Source organism: Leuciscus leuciscus, assembly GCF_965113295.1.
Source record: "Leuciscus leuciscus genome assembly, chromosome: 1".
Taxonomy (NCBI): domain Eukaryota; kingdom Metazoa; phylum Chordata; class Actinopteri; order Cypriniformes; family Leuciscidae; genus Leuciscus; species Leuciscus leuciscus.
The window spans coordinates 27,699,974-27,715,301 of NC_138725.1; the positions used below are offsets into that span (position 1 = coordinate 27,699,974).

General features: G+C 35.2%; 1 long non-coding RNA gene across 1 annotated transcript; it reads left to right on the top strand.

Moving 5' to 3' along the window:
- Positions 1-10,047: 10,047 nt before the first annotated feature.
- Positions 10,048-11,407, top strand: LOC309503468. The gene is made up of 4 exons (XR_014207651.1): positions 10,048-10,715; positions 10,816-10,874; positions 10,958-11,061; positions 11,268-11,407. It is a non-coding gene; the product is annotated as an uncharacterized lncRNA (long non-coding RNA).
- The last annotated feature ends 3,921 nt before the right edge of the window (positions 11,408-15,328 follow it).

Genomic DNA, 15,328 nt, shown 5'->3' on the forward strand with positions numbered 1-15,328 from the left:
GCCACTACTTTAAACAAATTGTTTTGCATAAATCTATTAATCAACCTCAGTCCTGCTCAAAACTACTAAATGTTTGAAGAAAAAAAAATCTGGATTTTAACTCTTTAATTGCCAAATTCATAAATGATGTCACTGATTTGGGGAAAAAAACACACAAAATGACTTATTTTCGATATAAAATGTGATTGTGGACTGGATTTTTTTTAACCTTTTATCCGAGTCTTGGACATGTCAAAGATTAGAAACACCATTGGTTTTGATGCATTGTTAGTTTTTGTGCAGCATCAGATTTTAACTTTTTCTCCCTCATTTACTGTTCGTGGCTGTTTTTGCCCCATTGACTTCCATTATAATCACATTTTTTGATTGAAAAGCCATGACACCATATAATCATGCATTTTTGATTGTTGGTGGTTTTCCCTGTTGGGAAGAGGTACAATTTGAAATTTTTACTGTTGATAACCAGGTGGCACCATTAACCCTTTAGATAGGCCTGTGCAAAAAAAAAAAAGCTTAGTTTCTGGCTTTTTGAATTTTTGATTTTCTCAGATACATCAAGTTGAGTTGACGTAAGGTCTCTCTCACACTCTCTCCATGTAAAAGCCAGAAACTAAGCTTTTTTTTGTCCAAGACTGTGATAAAAAAAAAAAAAATAATAATCCAGTCCACAATCACATTTTATATTGAAAAATAAAATATTAATAGACGTTCATGGATCCTCCGTACAAGGTTAAAAACTAGTTCAAATGTGGCCATTGTGGACATATTTTCAACATCGTTTATGGTCTCATTTAGATATAATTTATACTGTTTCTGGACCAAATCAACACTCTCAGGATGCATTGAATTAAAACTCAGGTTTATTTCAATGTAATTGCCTTTTGTAATTGCAAAGCAACTCACAGGCAGTTTGTGTTTGTCCAAAAATCATTATTACTTTCAAAAGGTGATTTGCTCTATTTTGATCAGTGATCATATCCAAACTATAAACTTTTGTCCCAGTACTTCTGTGATAATCTGAATGATTGTAGTCAGAAATAATGATTCTGTGTGGTTGAAAAGACTGTTTGTGACGCTGTTTTATGTCTATAAATGTCTATCTGAATGTTCGCTAAGAGCCTAATTGCTAAGATTGTGTGGGTGTTTGATTCGAGATCACAATCTTTTAATGATTGATTGTGTAAATTTTATAGCGCTATGTTTTTGTGCTGAATTTACATTGCTTTTGTAGGCTATTGAGTTTATAAAAGATAGAAATCCCTTTCATTTCCTTAAAAAATCTAACCAATTTGAACTGGAAATCCGGCAGCCTCAAAATTCACTCCCCTGACTCCTGAGCCCCAAAGATATCTGTTTTAAAGCAGTGGGGGAGTTCTTCACTCCTTGATTTGCTTAAGAAATTAACCAAACATGACAAACATAGTGCATTATATTCAATGTGTTTATTGCAAGCCCTGCAAAAATAGACGTAACACAAGCAATCCGTGTGCGCTGTATCTGGTTGCCATGACAACCTTACACTGCTCTATGTAACCAGTAAAACCACTTGAATGGTACAAGGAGTGTGAATTTGTAAGTTTACTATAGAAAATTTAAATGTATTTAAAAGTCTGACTAACCAAATTGACTGGCTTGGTTTGCCACCAAACGTCAAGCTATATACGCCTATGGTCAATATAAATTTTAGCAAATCATTTTTTTCTGAAAATACCTTTTTACAGAGATACAGTGAAGGTAGATTTATGAAGTTTGTACAGCCACAACATTTACATGTCGTCATCCAGAAAAACAACAACCTTTCTGAAGTATTTTCTTAAAGATGTTGGTTGGTTTCTTGAACAGAGCACAGTTCAGGTCACTTCTTTTTCCAGAGCTTTTCAAAGTGTACACAGTGTCACACCAGAGATCTTTCTGATCTTTTTTTGTCTTGACAGCAGTGACTTTAAATTTCTCATAAGGAGGAATCAGCACCTCTTCCTCATCAGGAATCCTAGAATACTTTGTCAGATCAGCACCTTCACAAGTGTAGATTTCAAAACAAGATTTAGTTGAATACATCTCTGCCACATTCTTGTTTAGAGACGAGGATGTAAACGAGCCAAAACGAACTTCTGTGTTCAGAACATTCTGATTAAATTTGCGTTCTACACCACGATAAGTTGAATAGCATTTATTTTGTTGTTTCTTCAGAATCTGGATCGCTTCTGTTAACAAAAAGTGAAGTGAATACCAACTGTATGTCTTGCCTACGTATTTTTCTTTATCATTACGACCAGCCTCATTGAAATAAGGATATATTTCATCAACGTACACATACATGGCGATTAAATGATCCTTTTTAAGCTTGTCTTGTGGTTTTTTGGCATTATTTGTACCTTTTTCCCAAGCCTTTTTAAATTTTTCTGAGTTTTTGAGTTCTTCCATTAGAAGTGTTTTCTCCACCAGCTGTGCCATTTTCTTTGTACAGCCCTTAAATTGGTCATCAACGGATTTCAGTGCCATATCCAATGGGAATATCGGTTGAACGGCAACACGGTGACCCTGCAGCGACAGGAATCATAATGATCAATCATCAGTATTCATGTCTGTAATATTCATACTAGAACACAAGCTCACCTGTAGAACAGCTGAAATGAGGAGAAGAGCTTCAATGATCAGCAGCATCTTGATTCAGTCGAATCCCTCAATCCAGTAGATCTAGTGAAGCGCAGATGCTGAAAGACAAGCAAGAAACAATTACTAAAATATGAAATTTTAGATTTGTAGAAGTTTGTAAAATATGCTATTAAACCTGTTATGAACACTGATGTACTGACCTTTTTTTCTTCACCTCTAAATAAACCTGAGAATTTTAGCAATTTATTATTTTTCAGGAATAATGGCAAGAGAGGAATGCCAGAAAAGTCAGTCACTCACTGCAAGACGGCAATGATGATCTCAAACCTAGAGATGGGAAAGTTGCCTTTTTATATAGTGGCTATAGTGTGTGCGTGCGCATGTTATATGTGTGTGTGTGATAAGAAACTATGCATAATTACAAGAGGCAGTAAAGTTGCTCATTGTTCTTGTTCAGGAATCATGTAACAGCACAAAACTGTAAAATATAAAAAGAACTATCTATAGTAATATAGTACATATTATAATATATATAATATAATATATAACATATATATTATATAGTATAATATCTACATAATTAAATAAATCAAAAGATCTCCCCTTTACCCCTTTCTTAAGTGCCTCCTTTTTGAGCAAATTCACAAATATACTCCATAAAAAAATATAGTTTTTGAATTTAGTATTTTTTCATGTCATTAATCATTGAGCATAAGAAAAAAAAAATATATATATTTTATTCATATGTTATGCTATGTCCTCTGTAGTGGATAAAAAAAATGAAATGAAATGAAATGACATGTGTGTGCAAACACAACCCGATTTCTTTTCATTCACCAATCAGTTTAGGTTTCAGGATTTTTTTAACCAAACTTTGTATAAAGATGATTCTCAACTATTTTATAAAAGAAATAACATAATGAATTGATATATCATTTTACTTATGCAATGTGTAAAATGGTCATAAACGCGTAGTGCCAATACAATGTATCTATACACTTAATCTAATTTGCATATTAATGTGTTCTTGGGGCAACATAATGAAAAAAGAAGTTTAATAATGGGAGTAATTGGCAACATTTTCATAATAATATTGAATATTTCACAGGAATATTGATACATAATTTTACTCCAAAATGCATCATAAACATGCTTTATGTCCTGGTGTCGGGCCAGAAAAACATCTGTTAAACAGCATATTTGGGACTGGACCATTTCAAATGTCATGGTATTGATGCCGTCTTGTTTTTTACAGTATATTCTCAAGGGTGTATATATTAAAAAATAAACGTCGGGAGACCAGAGAAGTAACATTAATATATATTATAACAATATAATAACAACAACAAACTTTTTTGGAAGATCTTTGGGCCTCAGACAATGAATGAAAAAGTGTGAAGACAGATAAAGGCACTAGAAATGCAAATTAAATAGTTTAAACATTGTATAAGATAAGAATGTACGTTGGGTTAATTTGAATCCTCCTCTCTTATCGGACACCATAAAGCATCATGAACTGTACATTAGTATCATTAAAAGAAATCATTGAAAGTCCCAACTAATTTTGTTCTAAGTATATTTTAGTTGTAATTAGATTGTAGTAAAGTATAACTTTAAGTGTATTTAGTGTACTTTTGTGTACTAAATTGGAACAACTTCAAGTATACTTAGTAAACTTTAAGTATATGCCTAATAACATGCTTGATTAGTGATATTAAAGTGTACTTTATTTGTGTTACAATTACATTACTTATTCATTATGTGTGGTTTTTTTCTGTCCTGTCCGCTTCCTTGATGTCGGTGAGGTTCAGCCAGAGGTGGCACTCAAGCACGACGAGGTTAGCCATGCTCCTGCCGATAGCCTGAGTGGTAGCCTTCGTAGCATGTCGTGCTAGGTCTGTGGTGCTGCGAAGGTCGCGAAAGGCCTCAGGGTCCGAGCCAGACTCGTCCATGGTTTGGAGAAGTTTGGCCTAGAAGATCTGCAACACCGCAATGGTGTGCAGGGCCGGAAAAGCGCGTCCGGCAAGGGCTGAAGTGTTACGGCAGGGCTTTGAGGGGTGAACCGCTCATTCAATGTTGTTGAATAAGCCCAAGGTATTAATGAGCCTATAGTTTTTACTAAACTACATCAAATCATGATAGCCTCGTGGGCAAGTGCGCTGACATGCGCTTTGGGAGACCTGAGTTTGAGTCTCGGCTCGTGGACCTTCCCTGATCCTCTCTCTCTCTCTCTCTCTCTCTCTCTCTCTCTCTCTCTCTCTCTCTCTCTCTCTCTCTCTCTCTCTCTCTCTCTCTCTCTCTCTCTCACCTTTCTAGCTACTGTCCTTCTAGCTACTGTCCTAACGCAAAAAACAAAACAAAAAAAAACCACACATAATGAATAAGTAATGTAATTGTAACACAAATAAAGTACACTTTAATATCACTAATCAAGCATGTTATTAGGCATATACTTAAAGTTTACTAAGTATACTTGAAGTTGTTCCAATTTAGTACACAAAAGTACACTAAATACACTTAAAGTTATACTTTACTACAATCTAATTACAACTAAAATATACTTAGAACAAAATTAGTTGGGACTTTCAATGATTTCTTTTAATGATACTAATGTACAGTTCATGATGCTTTATGGTGTCCGATAAGAGAGGAGGATTCAAATTAACCCAACGTACATTCTTATCTTATACAATGTTTAAACTATTTAATTTGCATTTCTAGTGCCTTTATCTGTCTTCACACTTTTTCATTCATTGTCTGAGGCCCAAAGATCTTCCAAAAAAGTTTGTTGTTGTTATTATATTGTTATAATATATATTAATGTTACTTCTCTGGTCTCCCGACGTTTATTTTTTAATATATACACCCTTGAGAATATACTGTAAAAAACAAGACGGCATCAATACCATGACATTTGAAATGGTCCAGTCCCAAATATGCTGTTTAACAGATGTTTTTCTGGCCCGACACCAGGACATAAAGCATGTTTATGATGCATTTTGGAGTAAAATTATGTATCAATATTCCTGTGAAATATTCAATATTATTATGAAAATGTTGCCAATTACTCCCATTATTAAACTTCTTTTTTCATTATGTTGCCCCAAGAACACATTAATATGCAAATTAGATTAAGTGTATAGATACATTGTATTGGCACTACGCGTTTATGACCATTTTACACATTGCATAAGTAAAATGATATATCAATTCATTATGTTATTTCTTTTATAAAATAGTTGAGAATCATCTTTATACAAAGTTTGGTTAAAAAAATCCTGAAACCTAAACTGATTGGTGAATGAAAAGAAATCGGGTTGTGTTTGCACACACATGTCATTTCATTTCATTTCATTTTTTTTATCCACTACAGAGGACATAGCATAACATATGAATAAAATATATATATTTTTTTTTTCTTATGCTCAATGATTAATGACATGAAAAAATACTAAATTCAAAAACTATATTTTTTTATGGAGTATATTTGTGAATTTGCTCAAAAAGGAGGCACTTAAGAAAGGGGTAAAGGGGAGATCTTTTGATTTATTTAATTATGTAGATATTATACTATATAATATATATGTTATATATTATATTATATATATTATAATATGTACTATATTACTATAGATAGTTCTTTTTATATTTTACAGTTTTGTGCTGTTACATGATTCCTGAACAAGAACAATGAGCAACTTTACTGCCTCTTGTAATTATGCATAGTTTCTTATCACACACACACATATAACATGCGCACGCACACACTATAGCCACTATATAAAAAGGCAACTTTCCCATCTCTAGGTTTGAGATCATCATTGCCGTCTTGCAGTGAGTGACTGACTTTTCTGGCATTCCTCTCTTGCCATTATTCCTGAAAAATAATAAATTGCTAAAATTCTCAGGTTTATTTAGAGGTGAAGAAAAAAAGGTCAGTACATCAGTGTTCATAACAGGTTTAATAGCATATTTTACAAACTTCTACAAATCTAAAATTTCATATTTTAGTAATTGTTTCTTGCTTGTCTTTCAGCATCTGCGCTTCACTAGATCTACTGGATTGAGGGATTCGACTGAATCAAGATGCTGCTGATCATTGAAGCTCTTCTCCTCATTTCAGCTGTTCTACAGGTGAGCTTGTGTTCTAGTATGAATATTACAGACATGAATACTGATGATTGATCATTATGATTCCTGTCGCTGCAGGGTCACCGTGTTGCCGTTCAACCGATATTCCCATTGGATATGGCACTGAAATCCGTTGATGACCAATTTAAGGGCTGTACAAAGAAAATGGCACAGCTGGTGGAGAAAACACTTCTAATGGAAGAACTCAAAAACTCAGAAAAATTTAAAAAGGCTTGGGAAAAAGGTACAAATAATGCCAAAAAACCACAAGACAAGCTTAAAAAGGATCATTTAATCGCCATGTATGTGTACGTTGATGAAATATATCCTTATTTCAATGAGGCTGGTCGTAATGATAAAGAAAAATACGTAGGCAAGACATACAGTTGGTATTCACTTCACTTTTTGTTAACAGAAGCGATCCAGATTCTGAAGAAACAACAAAATAAATGCTATTCAACTTATCGTGGTGTAGAACGCAAATTTAATCAGAATGTTCTGAACACAGAAGTTCGTTTTGGCTCGTTTACATCCTCGTCTCTAAACAAGAATGTGGCAGAGATGTATTCAACTAAATCTTGTTTTGAAATCTACACTTGTGAAGGTGCTGATCTGACAAAGTATTCTAGGATTCCTGATGAGGAAGAGGTGCTGATTCCTCCTTATGAGAAATTTAAAGTCACTGCTGTCAAGACAAAAAAAGATCAGAAAGATCTCTGGTGTGACACTGTGTACACTTTGAAAAGCTCTGGAAAAAGAAGTGACCTGAACTGTGCTCTGTTCAAGAAACCAACCAACATCTTTAAGAAAATACTTCAGAAAGGTTGTTGTTTTTCTGGATGACGACATGTAAATGTTGTGGCTGTACAAACTTCATAAATCTACCTTCACTGTATCTCTGTAAAAAGGTATTTTCAGAAAAAAATGATTTGCTAAAATTTATATTGACCATAGGCGTATATAGCTTGACGTTTGGTGGCAAACCAAGCCAGTCAATTTGGTTAGTCAGACTTTTAAATACATTTAAATTTTCTATAGTAAACTTACAAATTCACACTCCTTGTACCATTCAAGTGGTTTTACTGGTTACATAGAGCAGTGTAAGGTTGTCATGGCAACCAGATACAGCGCACACGGATTGCTTGTGTTACGTCTATTTTTGCAGGGCTTGCAATAAACACATTGAATATAATGCACTATGTTTGTCATGTTTGGTTAATTTCTTAAGCAAATCAAGGAGTGAAGAACTCCCCCACTGCTTTAAAACAGATATCTTTGGGGCTCAGGAGTCAGGGGAGTGAATTTTGAGGCTGCCGGATTTCCAGTTCAAATTGGTTAGATTTTTTAAGGAAATGAAAGGGATTTCTATCTTTTATAAACTCAATAGCCTACAAAAGCAATGTAAATTCAGCACAAAAACATAGCGCTATAAAATTTACACAATCAATCATTAAAAGATTGTGATCTCGAATCAAACACCCACACAATCTTAGCAATTAGGCTCTTAGCGAACATTCAGATAGACATTTATAGACATAAAACAGCGTCACAAACAGTCTTTTCAACCACACAGAATCATTATTTCTGACTACAATCATTCAGATTATCACAGAAGTACTGGGACAAAAGTTTATAGTTTGGATATGATCACTGATCAAAATAGAGCAAATCACCTTTTGAAAGTAATAATGATTTTTGGACAAACACAAACTGCCTGTGAGTTGCTTTGCAATTACAAAAGGCAATTACATTGAAATAAACCTGAGTTTTAATTCAATGCATCCTGAGAGTGTTGATTTGGTCCAGAAACAGTATAAATTATATCTAAATGAGACCATAAACGATGTTGAAAATATGTCCACAATGGCCACATTTGAACTAGTTTTTAACCTTGTACGGAGGATCCATGAACGTCTATATCAGACGTGCAGAACATGTCAAGAAAAGAGGTCATAAAAAATGTAATTCAGTGGACGTCTTTTCAACGTATGACTTTTGTGACAAAGACATTGTAAAGACATCTTTTAGACATAATTTTGCTTAGTGAGTAGAGCCTGTGCTTCAGTCCAGGAGATCTAGAAACACTGATGATGTAATGCATGTTGTTTCATTTAACAGGTGGTGATTGTGTATTTGCTGATTCAGTGAAAATCTCTTTTGTTTCAAATGTTTTAGTGGACTCAAATGAAATAATTCCACAGTAACAATATGCTGACATTATTAGCACATTATACATATTAGTTTATAAATGTAATGGCAGTTGGTCAATTTAAGGCAGTCAGTTTCTGCAAATGAAGTGAGTTATAACTCAAGTTTTAATTAGTGCATTGTATCTTTACAGTAACATATGTAAATTAGGGTAAGGAACCGTACAATTAACAGTAAATTACTGGCGTCAGTTTTGTCAGTATTTTATTGCCCAGATGCGGATGACATCATCATTCTGTTCTCTCTGTTTCACCTTTGACAAAGGAAGGAAATACCGGTATGTAAAGAGGAAGAAAAGTGTAGACATCAGTAAAAAGCACACATGGCTTTTCAATTATGGTCATGAGTTTCTAAAATCTTCTCTGTGCTGTGTTTTGCTTCTTGCTGAGACTTTGTCTTCACTTCAAGCAGGTAAATTATGAATTTTTACTCAGATAACCAAAGTCAAAGTAACACGTGCACGCTTCCTGTCAGACTTCCTGACCTCTGTAACGACAGAACTGAAATTTGAGTACACTGTTAGACTTTTCTGTAATTTCTACAGTTATTTACTTTAAATCCCCCAGTATTATACTGCTATTTCTCTTTACAGTAAATAACTGTGATTCCAATTGCATCATGGGAATTTTCTGTGACGTCTAACACCACATACAGAGACTTACTGTATTTTTTAAATTTGCTGTATACTACTGTATTTGACGTAACTGCCTCTCTGGCTGGCACCATTCCACCGTGCTTTTTATTTCCTAATTTTTGCCTTACACCACGTGTCTACAACGCTATAATAGCCAGAGGCTGTCTATATTGGACACATTGAAGCGACCGGACCTTTAAATGCAAACCTGTTTATCCCTTGTAAGAACTAGTGCGAGCGCTTGGACTCGTATCGGACTACGTCTGAAATATAACGGCCGCGGCGCATCACTACACTGTCTGGGATTTGTCGTGTCGCGTCAGACAGACATCCAGTGTAGGTAATGGGGTCTGTCTTTTGTTGGATCGCGACGTTCGTGTCTGGCCCGGGGAAGAGACGGAATTCACTTCACCGAGAGAGAGATCAGCAAGCAAGGTAAAAAAAAAAAAAAAAAAAAAAACCTTCTGTGTATATTGACAGGATTGTGCCCAGTTTAACGTATGTTATAACGTTAACGTTAGCCTAACGTTACTCGTCGTCAACATGGCGGTAACGAACTTTACCATGGTAAACTGAGCTAACGTTTCATTTTACACACTTTGTTAGATTATTGAATTGTCGAGTTAAAATATGCCAACGAGCAACGCGTTTACATTAACAATAAATGTGAATAAACTAATGTGAAATTCTGTTTATATCCTAATGTTGGCCTACTGATGAGAACCTTTATAGTTTTAGCATTAGTTTGCAAACTATACCATATTATAGTTGTTTTTTTTTAATGGAATTTAATATTTACTTCCATTTTTGTGTTTAAAGGCAACTGCAACAAAGCGCCAATTCGCGCCAGTGACTTTATAGCAAGATTCCAGAGGTAAGCCATTTGTGATATATTTTGAGATAAGTTTGCTGAAATGATTAGCAATATGTGAAAATTGCTTTTGAGCCACTGGTGCAGACTAGGTAGCTTACAATATCTTATAAAATCTCTATAAAATTGGCTAACTTTATATCAAATAAGTGACCTTTGCATCATGTCTAACTTTATATTTATTACACAGCAAATGAACCAATCAGAAGATGGACCATTGTCTTTGTTCAGTCTCACCAGATTAAATGTATCCAGGTAAGCACTGCAGTAAATCTCTCACTAATTCATTCAGACCAAATCTAGCATTCTAAACAACTTAAGTTTATATTTTTGCATTATTTTTATATTTTATTAGCCAGCGACTCTACCATTGCAGTTCCACCTGACTAGGAAGGTCCTAATATCAGCGCACAGGTGGGTTAACTACTGTAGGAAGGAGAACGATCATCACACAGTGATTTCTTGCATGTATCTTACTGTGTATTTGTCTCAAACAGGTACTCCTTCACTGCAGACAAGCTGAAATGGGCTAAAATCATCTATTTCAGTCGTTCAACTTCTTTCTATGCATCTCAGCATTTTTGGACAGAATTTAGGATTTGTAAGTATTAAAATTTAATCTGGCATAATTTAATTTAGTTCTTTTGTATGCTATTTATTGACAAAAGCTGTTTACAAATATATATTCTTAAGTTTTTGTGAAAATAATAATAAAAATTAACAAAAAAGGAGGTTAAAAATAATGTGACACTAATATTCTCTCTCTCTCTCTCTCTCTCTCTCTCTCTCTCTCTCTCTCTCATATAGTTTTGGAACCGGGATCTCCTCTGAAGGACTGAGTACATTTGTGTTTGTGGGCACGCATGCAGACCAGGGAACACTCTGATGTTGTCAATCAAGTTCTGAACAGGAACCAATCTTTGGAGAAGTTCATTTATTCACAAAGGTGGACAAAAACATTGTGTTTGCTTTTTAAAGATTATTTTGATGATGACTTTTACTCCTATGCTGTAGAAAAGATGGAGTAGACAGTCAGACATTGATAATAATAATAAATGTTTCTTGAGCATCAAAGAGACTTCTTTCAAAAACATTACGCCACTTAAATACTTCTTTTGGCCACCAGTGTACATGAATCCAACACATTTTTGGAAATAAGTGAAATTATTTTTAAGGTGGGGTTATGTGTCTTGTATTGTGAAAAGAACTGTGTTTTGTCCTGTTTTGGACATTTCCTTTTTGAATGCTTAATGTATTTATATTCTGCAGTTTTATGAATGTAATGGTTGATATTTCATTATAATACTTGTATAAGCTAAACAACCAATGACTCTACATTCATTTAGTCAAATGCTAATGTTTTGTTTATGATTTTATGTATGTTTTCAAAAATGTTTGCAGTGAAGGACAGCACATAATGTGTTAATTTAACACGTTTACACATCTTTGTGCTAACCTCTCTGACATATTTACTTTGTTAAAATCATTAACACAATGAATGAGTTAAAATTAACACAAAAAATGTTGTCTCTAAACTTACCCATTAATGTGTAAAAATTTCATACATCATTTCCAGCATTGGCATGTTTATTTTGTGATATATATGAAATGTTTTAAATAAAAAAATGGTATTTTGTGATAACTTTGTCTAATTGGTTTGTATGAAAGTAGTACTTATGTAGGATAAAAATAAAATTAATCATATATCAAAATTATCAAATCTAATTTATATTTAGTACAAATAAAAATAATTACAGTAGTGTACTGATTAGCTTAGTTTTTACAGTAATGCACTGTACTGATTAGCTTCGTTTTTACAGTAATGCACTGTATTACACAAAACTGAAATACGGTTTGGTACTGTAACTCTTAATTACAGTAACTTACTGGCAACAGTGTTGCCAGTAAGTTACTGTAAAAAACCCTTGAAAAGTCTAACAGTGTATAAACTTATGCTAACATTGTATATGAAATATAAAAGTATGTACATATTTATAACTAAAATATTCAAGTTTTGTCAACTTAAAACATCATGCAAATGTATAGGTTCAACAGTATTACTTTTTAGCAGCCTTTAATTTATCTAAAGATTAAGGTCTACTGAATTATCGTGCTGACAAAATAACCTGAAAAAAATATTTAATTTTAGTTCCCTTTCAAGGGAACTCGAGCTGCGTCGAGACGCGGTGGGAACGCTCTGCGTGATTGCGTCGTGAAGCACGTGTATAATCAGTCCAATGGAAAGACGAGACGTCATAGGCGGGTGACGTCATCGACCAGGAAACCATAAGGCAGCCCCGCTGACACAGATCGCGTCAGCTTCTGTGCCTTCAGCAAGCGATCTGTGTATTCTGTCCTTGTCATATTTATTGTTGTCTGTCAAGTTGCAATTATATATTTATTATGGCAAAAGAGAGCAAGCAAGCGTTGTGTTGTTCCCTGCCCACGTTATATCACGGGTGGGGACACACACTTCAGCTTTGTGTTGCTTGTTTGGGAGTGGAGCATGCCAACAGTCAGTTCTCGAGGGGGCTGACTGTGAGCATTGCGAGAAGCTGTCCGTGAGGACGCTCCGCTCCCCCCGGCCGTTCTTCGAGGAGGACGGTTCGGTGCGCGCGCCCCGAGGCGCGGGTCCCGCTGCTGCCGAGGCACGGCGTCGACGCGCATCTTGGGGATCGCAAATGGATCGAACAGCGGGGTTTGAGACGGGCCCCGCCCTATCTCTGCCTTCACCTGTTAGATCCAGTGCCTTATCTCGGGGAAAAGCACGCTCTGCGGTCTCTCCTCCCCGGGATGAGGCACTCATGCTGCGATTTCCAGTTCCGAGGAATTGGTATCGTTAGTGTTTTTGTTAAGAGAACAAAACAATTAAAAATATAAAGAATAAAGCAGATGTTTATGAGTTTTCAATAAATAAGTTAGCTCATAACTCTGTTGAATAAAGAGGAGAAAAAGAAAAGAAACTTTTAAAAGGAGGTTTTATCTAGTGCTGTTGCTAAGTTAAATATTACTGGCCAGCCGGTTATTATGAGAGTGAAAATATAAGGAACACTCTATATCTCAGCCTCCTCGTCAGGGAATGCCGTTTTTTCCCTATCTCCACACTCACTGAGGTGTCGAGATCGTGGAATAAACCGGTTTCTATTTATGTGTTTAATCCCCAAACTTCTACTATAGTAATGTTATGGGTATTAAGTATCATGGTATGACAGTGCCTCGAGTTTAAGAGACGCTTGTGAGCTATCTCTCTCCCGAGTCGGCGTCATCATAACCCCGACGTTACCCACCAGCCATCATAAAAATAGATGAATATAAAAATAAAAAAAATAAAAAAAAGGAAGCGCTGGTGGGTAAAGTATATAAGGACATGGATGAATGTGAGGATGTCAGCACTGACGCTATTCGAGAATTGCGTCGCGCAACAGATAACTATACCGGGGAGGGACGGTTTCAAGAAATCGTTTCTCCTCGGCGTCCTCTGGGGGGCGACTCTCTGAGGAGGGTCGCAGCGCTGCCAGTTCGGTTGTTTTCCTGCTGGTGGCCACAGAGTGATTATATATATATATATATATATATATATATATATATATATATATATATATATATATATATATATATATATATATATATGACCAGTCACGGAAAGTAGGGACACAAGTCGGTTCTGGGGCATTTTGAGTTATTCACAGATTCTGAAAGTGTAGTCTCCAAGCTTTCCAACGATGTGTAACACATGAAAATCTGATAATATTTGGAGAAGTTGTGGCCATTTGAAGGTAGGCACTCAAAAAAGCACAAAGCAGAAAGCAGAGAAAGCAGTTCTCACCTCTCTCTCCTGCTGGGAGTGACAATAGGGCTCATTTACATCTCATTTACATAAGCCATGCCCCCTGTAAAGCTCCCCCCTGTAAAGCTGTAAAGCAGGGGGGAGCAGAAAGGTCAGGAAAATGTGCCATCAAAGAAAAAATATATATGTTTGCAAACGGGTAATATATAAATAAATGTCTCTTAGCATCTACCGATAAAACTGTATAGGCAACTCTTATGTACACTGAATAAAAATTATTTTATACGCAATGAAAGGTTTCACAGACTAGGAATAGGGATGGGCGATATGGCCTACAATCCATATTGCGATATACATTGCAGCCTCTTGCGATAACGATATCACGATATATAAATTATAATAAAACCATTTCAGAACAAGTTACACAGACCCTGCTAAACAACTGCTAAATGTATTTTTGAAAGAAAGAAAGAAAGAAAGAAAGAAAGAAAGAAAGAAAGAAAGAAAGAAAGAAAGAAAGAAAGAAACGGTGCATGTAGTTTTGAGAACATTTACTGTGCAAAACTGTAACTATACAACATAATGTTGCAGATAAATAAAATTCAAGTACACTAGCTGCAGAGACTTTAAGTAGGCCTAATGTTTATATTATGGCTTGGAGCTTATGAAACCCCAAATTTAAAATTTGAATATTGTGAAAAGGTTTTCATAAAGCTGTAAGCCATAATCATCAAAACTATAACAAACAAAGGCTTGAAATATCTCTCTTAGTGCCATGCCATAGACAGTAAAAAGTGCAAAACAGTGCAGAAGGCACCAAATGTAGTTTTAGTTAAGCTATTTTCTTAAAGTACACAAATAAAAAGAAAAATTTATAATAAAAAGAAAAAAATATATCAATCAATCAAAACAGAGCTGGCCCTCCTGACCACTTTTACTTGGTAATAGCAGCATAAGACAAAGGTCTTTGTGACACAGTCCAAATGATATCACATTCGCATCCTCTTCAGTGGACTCTTCTGTGTTGTGACCCTTGGCGCTGGGCATGTGATGTCTCTTGCCTCGTCAGCACAGAATGGCC